Source organism: Ascaphus truei, chromosome 19 (assembly GCF_040206685.1).
Source record: "Ascaphus truei isolate aAscTru1 chromosome 19, aAscTru1.hap1, whole genome shotgun sequence".
Classification (NCBI taxonomy): domain Eukaryota; kingdom Metazoa; phylum Chordata; class Amphibia; order Anura; family Ascaphidae; genus Ascaphus; species Ascaphus truei.
Window position 1 is genome coordinate 15,711,893 of NC_134501.1, and position 7,824 is coordinate 15,719,716.

Below are 7,824 nucleotides of genomic sequence, written 5' to 3' on the forward strand. Positions count from 1 at the left end.
ATAAGTAGCAGTATTTTGTGTCTGTAGATAAATAAGTAGCATTATTTTGTGTCTGTAGATAAATAAGTAGCAGTATTTTGTGTCTGTAGATAAATAAGTAGCAGTATTTTGTGTCTGTAGATAAATAAGTGGCAGTATTTTGTGTCTGTAGATAAATAAGTAGCGGCTTTTTGTGTCTGTAGATAAATAAGTAGCGGCATTTTGTGTCTGTAGATAAATAAGTAGCAATATTTTGTGTCTGTAGATAAATAAGTAGCAATATTTTGTGTCTGTAGATAAATAAGTAGCGGCATTTTGTGTTTGTAGATAAATAAGTAGCAGTATCTTGTGTCTGTAGATAAATAAGTAGCAGTATTTTGTGTCTGTAGATAAATCAGTAGCGGTATTTTGTGTCTGTAGATAAATAAGTAGTGGTATTTTGTGTTTGTAGATAAATAAGTAGCAGTATCTTGTGTCTGTAGATATACACATACATATATATTTTGGGCCTGCCTCTCTCCTGCACTGTCCTGGGTTGCTGCTCTCCAGCTGCTGCCTCTCCTTCACTGGGTTGCCGGTAGCTGCGGGAGACCCAGCCGGTGCTGGTCGGGCCTCTTGTGGCCGCCGAGCATCTCCCCAGCTGCTGGCCCGCTTCCGGCACCGTCCCACGCCGGGCCACTCTGTGATAAGAGGCCCGACCAGCGCCGGGCCCCCGCCGCAGCCAAGAGGAGCACAGTGAGGGGAGAGGCAGCAGCTGGGGAGCAGCAATCTGCGGACGGAGGAGAGCCGCATGTACAGTAGGTGCTGAAAGAGCCGTATGCAGCTTGGAAGCTGCAGGTTGCCGACCCCTGTGCTAGTAGCTTCACACTTTACCCTTCTGCAGACAGTATGTATTTGGTGATTTCGTTACATTGTGTTTTTCGCAGCGTTTTCTTTCCCTTATACTGAAATCTTTGTTCTTTTCCAGAAGGAATATTTGCTATAGCTGCTGGATCGTTACATTGGAAGTGAAACAGCAGTGCCCTTTCAGCTCTCAACGTCTCCTTAAAAAAGGTGCAATCCCATGTAACAGTTTATAAAGCAGCTGTGGTAAGAAGCACTCAGCAGTGCAACACATTTATACTATCTCTTCCATTATGATATGCTTCATTGATTTAACGCAAACTATATTTTGTTATAACCATGGAAGAGCCCGGAAATTGCATAGATAACATTTGTATTATAGACCGGCAGTTACATTATTTTCTGTGGCCGTATTTCAAATCCATAAAAATATATTTTTTCATCATTTTTTCTCAAAGATCACACACCACTGAAGCAGGAAATCCGAAAGAGGAAACGAGAGAGAGAGAGCGAGAGAGCGAGCGAGAGAGAGAGAGAGAGAGCGATAGCTAAGCAGGTCTGTGTCTATAAGTCCTTATTAACCCCTTCATTGCAGTTGCCTTCATCTACAGAGGGGTTAATATTTCTCCTCCGACTTGGCCTCTTTTAATGTCCCATCTTGGGCACACTCTCTTCTAATCTGATACCTCAGTGTACATATCTAAACATGATCAGTGACAGTTTTAGCTGCGGGGTGAGACTTTCAGTGACAGGGCTAGAGAGCTATGATTTGAGACCAGTCATTGCAAGTGACTTCAGCTGCCTCTTCAAGTGACATGCCGCTACTGGAGGAACGAAGGATGACAAAAGTTCTTTGGACAGGAAACTTTCACTGACAAGAAGGTGACAGGTCTTTGCACAGCTGGTCTCTGAGATGCCTTGGATGGGTCCCACATAGATGCTAATTTAAGCTTAGTGGTGGCATGGAGCCTGGAGCAAGCAAGTTCTTGTAGGCTTGTAACTTATCTATTGGAATGACAGCAGAGCGAGGTGCAGTACACTTATGGAATTAGTGTTGTTGTATAAGATTTCCCATTACCCATGCTTATTTAAAGAAGAGGGTGAAGGTAAATTACAGACTGTTTCCTTAACTCCTACAGCACTGGGGAGGATTGCTAGAAAATGCAAAGTAATTCAAATAATATTTTGTTCCTAAATAGATCAGCAGTGTGTGCGGTACTGTACTTAGATTTGTTTTTCAGCCATTAGTCAACTGCCCCATGCAGTGTCCAATTTAATTTTGGTGCCTGCGGTGTAGAAAGATAAAGGGACTCGCCCCAAGTAACAAGGAGCTGAAATTGGGATTTGAACTGGATTAGCCTACTAGCCCACTCCTACTCTCAATATCAATGTCCTACTCTCAATATAACGAATGACCTTGAGCTCTGAAGTGGCTAGAGGGGCCGCTCCAGGTAGTTGGACCAAAAACATATATAGAGAAAGGTTTGAACAATGAAGTCCCGATATCAGTGCGGAGGAACGTTGAACAGGGTATCACAGATCATATTTGTATCTCAATGTCCCTTGATTTGAGCCAACCACATGATGCAATGAATGGAGTATATATTGAATTCCTTAGGCAATCTTAATCAACACTGATTACCAGAATATTACTCAGATAATAGTAGTTGCCACACACCAGGGCACGAGTCTCTAAGTGGGATTTATGGTGTAATTGGGAAAGGTAAAGCCTGTGAAGCTGTTCTAACCCTTTGACCACCACACTTATAAGTGAAACTACTTAGAGTATAATGGTAATAATTGTGTATATAGCACAGGTGAAACCTCCATAGGGTAAAATTACTCACAGATAGAAGAGATGTTGACTCCAAAAGCGTGCATCCAGCATAGAGATGATGTCAATAGCAGAATCCTCAGTGGAGAGATGTGGAGCACAGCATGCAGGGATGGAAAATTAAGGGTACGGCACACCCAAAGATGATGTTAAAAACAATTTATTTAAGGGTAGACATAGGAGACATCCAAAAACATGGGTGGGTATAAAAGAGAACTCTGACGCGTTTTGGGCAAAATAAATTGTTTTTAACATTATCTGTGGGTGTGTTGTACCCCTAATTTTCTATCCCTGCATGCTGTGCTCCACATCTCTCAACTGAGGATTCTACTATCAAAAACATATATATATATATATCCTCTGATGAAGTCGCCGTTCTATTTGCAACGAAATGCGTAAGGGCGCTATTGGCAACACTAAGCATCCAGCTCACTGAGCTTCTGTTGAATCTGATGGGAACTTTTGTGCTGCGGAACCAAGTAATCGTGTGCCGCTTCAGCTGGGGGGGCCGTTGAGTGGACGCACATCACGGAGGTGCCCAGCTGTAGGAAGAGACGTACACGTATGCAGCCACAAGACTTCAGTTCTTGACTGACGGAGATACTACGGATGACTGGTGTTCTTGTTCAATACGCATGTCTTACCTCAATGCTGTGAGTGAACTGATTTTAGATTGTGATTAATAAAGCCTTAACTATTTACACTACGAAGCCCACACTGTCCCTCTTTGTCTTATATATACAGTGGTCGACAAATCACCAAAAAATCTACTCGCCACCTAGTACCACACGTGTGCTGCTTGGGCCAATAGGAGCTCGCCACGATGTTAAATCCACTCGCCCGGGGCTTGCAAATGTATAGGTTTGTCGAACACTGTATATATATATATATATATATATATATATATATATATATATATATATATATATATATGTTCAAACTCGGATAATTTTCCTTTTTTTGTTCAGTTCCCTTTTTTACACTGAACATTTTCATCTTAAAAACAGCCAAATGACTAGACATTGTGCTATAAAGGTAGGGCATTTAAGTCCAATATTCCAAATATCGTCAGTGGCATGTTTGGATGAGTTTTGTAGCCCGGCTCCCAAATAAATCAACGAAAAAAAGAAGGTTATTTTACAAGGGACACTGGGTGGTATGTCGCCCATATTTGCTGCAACCTTCATTAAAGATGGCCTAGCTCTTACAGCAAATGATATATCTGCCGTGGATTTCAGCATGGCAATTCTGCAAATCAATGTAAAAATAAGCAAAACGTGACCTTTTCAGTGTGGGCCATGTCCTAACCCCACACACTGTAGGTTGGGCTTTAAATAATCACACGCATGTTGACAGTGTTGAAGTGTTTTGCTGTACAGCTTGCCCATTTAGTAACTGTTGACAATGTTTGCCAGGCTGCATTTAACAGTTACTCATTTTGAATAATGGGGAAGAAACAGAAGCTGGGCTAATATTGCCTAATGATAATGAGTGGGCAAACAGACATTATTCCTGGTTAAATGCCATACATGTTTGGCCAATAAGATGTCCTCCGTTACAGAGTCGCACAGAGACGGTACCCTTATTCCCACCAGTGGGGTGATTGTGGTGGGAATGGAATTACAAAATGCAGCACGTTTTGAAGAAAAACCCTGATTTATTCCAAGAATAATTTTCCACTTTCTTTATTTAAGGTATAATCTTTCCCTCTGATTATCAGATTTAGACCTAAAAAACTGACCCTGCTAAGGCTGAATGCCTGTGATGGTGGGGGCAGCTGTGGGCCCCTCCCCCAATCACTTTAAATACCCCGCTACCCCTCATCTTCCTTCGTTTGCTGCTTCAGTATCCTCCACCATTCCCTACACTCTCTAGTTTAGGGTGGGCCTTCTTTCAGGCACCCAGACCAAAGTCTCATGCCTCCTCAGTCACTGATACGTCTCACACAAACACATTAACAGCTTGTTTTCTGCGCGGCAGAGTGTAAAGAACACATGCAATGCATCATCGTATCGCACACCTGGAAATTATACCATTAACAAAGGTATTTGAGGTGCATTTATCATTGTGTGCAAACAATACATCGTAACCCCTAAGGAGTTAATACCAGGACTGGACAGAAGGCGTCTTTTGCTGCTGATATACAGGGTGTAGGTCAGAGCATATTAATGCAGGGGTGGGCGTCTCCAGTCCTCAAGGGCCAGCAACGGGTTAGGTTTTCAGAATATCCCTGCTTCAGCACAGGTGGTGCAGTCAAAGACTGAGCCCCTGATAGAGCCATCTGTGCTGAAGCAGGGATAGCCTGAAAACCTGATCTGTTGGTGGCCCTTGAGGACTGGAATTGACCCCCCCCCCTGCATTAATGAAACAAAAGATAAACAAACAGGCATGCATCAAAAGCGGTCCATGCATGTTTAGCATCCTTTGATGCTGCTGTTGATTCACATTTAGATCTCCATGGTTGGCACCTAGATTACAGAAGTTACTGGCTAATCAGGTCTGGTATGAGGTTTCAGTGTGAGGAGTTAGCTGGCACTGAGCCGCCACAGGACAAATACGCCTCTACATTGTTGACCGTGGAAAATATGATTTTAACCCCTTCAGAGCATTGATTGCCCCTGGGGCTCACTTCTATGTGAGAGAATGTCGAAACCGGTCACATAAAAAGGCTTGAAAAAGTAGAAGATGTTTTTGAAGCCATACAGCGTTGCAAAGAGTGTTTTTGAGGAGCAGTTCATCCTAGGGTGAAAGTCGATGAAGGACAGTGGCAAGGTGGAATAGATTAAATGGAACTATTTGGCAGCTTTAAAAAGAAATGACAAAACAATCGGGCAAGTATAAGCATTCGAAAATAAAATCATTTTGAAACTTTGAACATTTCCATGGTGAACATGGTTTTACGATGTTTGGCAAATTTTCTCACCACTTAAAGGCATCATATAGTCATTAACATTGTTAGCTTAGCTTTATTCTTTTGTTTACAAAGTAATTATGGCGCCATCATTAGTCCAACAGACATAAGTAGCGGAACGAGTCAGTTACAAAGTTCCCGAAAAAATGTGATTCATATTCCAAGATAGAAATAAGTAAGACAGTTACTTTGAAGTGGTTATTTAATCTTTCTAAGACAGCAACGTTATTAAAAAATATATTTTTGGAGTTGCTGTTGTCTTGCCCTCTAAAAAGTGCATCTTCAAGAGTTAACACCAATATAACCAAGGTGAGTTTTAACATTCACTGTCACAGGAGGAAATGGCTTCTTTGCTAATGCAGTTTCAACCCTTTCTTATTAGCTGCAGCAGAAATGTATGCCACTTATTCAGTATTATTCCCCAATGCCATCTCGCACGATCCTGTCTCCCTGTGTCACCGGGCCACACAGTGCATCCCTCGCTTACCCTTTTCTAAACCTGCATGTGATTATCATTGCAAAAAGCAGAAGCGCTCCCAGGGGTGCACATAAATCCACAAACATAGAAATCAAGGGTGGGGTGCGATCCCGTTCCCCCGAGTGTTTCTGCACAGCATCCAGTCATATCATTTGCCCACAGGGCGAGCTGGAATATGGTTTCAACCATGTTCTGCAACGTAGATTATTTATGCACGGCAAGAAAGCTCCACTGAGTCTGACTGTTTGCCAGTGTGGACAGCTCAGCATTGTAAATGAAGAGGACATTTCCGTTAGTGATGTGATACATTGTAATGCAGGGAGGTTTGAAGGGACTCAGGGTGACCTCACGTGAAAGCAGTGCAGGGGTAAGTAAGATCACCTTCCCTTATACATTGGTTTTACTTGTTATTGCAATAATAAAACAGCACTTCGTGCAAGTGGGGAAGACTTGGGGGAATAGTCCAGAAAAGCAGCATGCGACAGTGTATAAGATTGCTGAGTATGTCTATAGGCTTTCAGCCATTTGCTACTTTATGGATACAATTTAAAAAAAAAATTGGAAAGAGACGCAGATATCTCTATGTCTGCAATATTGGATTTCTGTTGTATTCACCCTACTGGCTCCTAATCTCGTCTCCTTTCCGCTCCATTTGTCTGCATACCACTCAAACGTCTCACTTTTGGCTCCATACCTGTAGAACTCCCCCCCCCCCAGCATTCGCCAATCCACTTTCCTCCTCACCTCCAAGTCACACCCAGAATCTCACCTCCTGATAGAAGCGTTAGTTTGGGCCTGAGGCTCCTCCTCACAGGGCCGTTTTAAGACCTTCGTAGGCCCGAGGCACTTTTATTTCTAGAGGCCTGTGGGTCCGATATTTTTACTCATTTTTATGCTAATTTCATCGTTTGCTTGTTTTTGTCGATACCAGCGATATTTGGCATCAATACTTTTGTTTCGATATTTAAAGGTATCGATACCATTTTAAATTCAAATTGGCTGTTTTCTCTTATTTTGTGATTTTTTTTTTGTTTAGGTATTTTTTCAAGTGAAATATTGTAGGCCCTAAAAGGTTCGTAGGCCCCAGGCACTGTGCCGAGCCGGCCTAATGTATAAAGCAGCCCTGCCTCCTCCCACTCCTGACACACTTACTTGCCCCCTCCCATATTTCCATTTAGATTCCCTAATTCCTTCTATTTCACTTGCTGTTCATCCTTTTTAATGCCCTTTTGACGTACTAGGTATGTTATGGGCAGATCGAACTGACCGCTGCCATCCCGAGCAAAATGTAACGGGGATCCGCTGGCACTGAAAAGATTAACACGCTTGTGTAACCTTGTATATTATCTCCTTAACATACAGAACCCCTGTAAGCTCATATTGAACCCCCAAAATAACCACAACGTATATATATATATATATATGCATATAAGTGTCAAAGAGGAGTGCTACTGAGCATGGCAATATATATAACATGAATTGACACAAATACACGGTACAGTGCCTATATAAATATATATATATATATATATATATAACAAAGAAAAAACGCTTCTGCGCTAAGCGGAATAACAGACCACAAGGGTGATGATAACACACAGAGTAACTGTCCACATATATAAACCACTGATACTGGTATAAAAAACTGCTAGGGATGATACATACAAATGCAAACAACACAAACACTGAACGGGGAGGGTATAGGAAGGAAAGGGGAAGGACGGGGTTAAAAAGCCCCAAGAGATAATAACAATAAAAATAAAAATAAAATAAAAGTAT

The 7,824-nt window shown here is 42.0% G+C and overlaps 1 long non-coding RNA gene across 1 annotated transcript in view; it reads left to right on the forward strand.

Moving 5' to 3' along the window:
* Positions 1-952: 952 nt before the first annotated feature.
* Positions 953-7,824, forward strand: part of LOC142470225 (uncharacterized) — a 140,648-nt gene continuing 133,776 nt past the window's right edge. The window contains exons 1-2 of the long non-coding RNA XR_012789238.1: positions 953-1,068; positions 1,281-1,378. This is a non-coding gene — a long non-coding RNA (uncharacterized LOC142470225). The remainder of the gene's footprint in view (positions 1,069-1,280; positions 1,379-7,824) is intronic.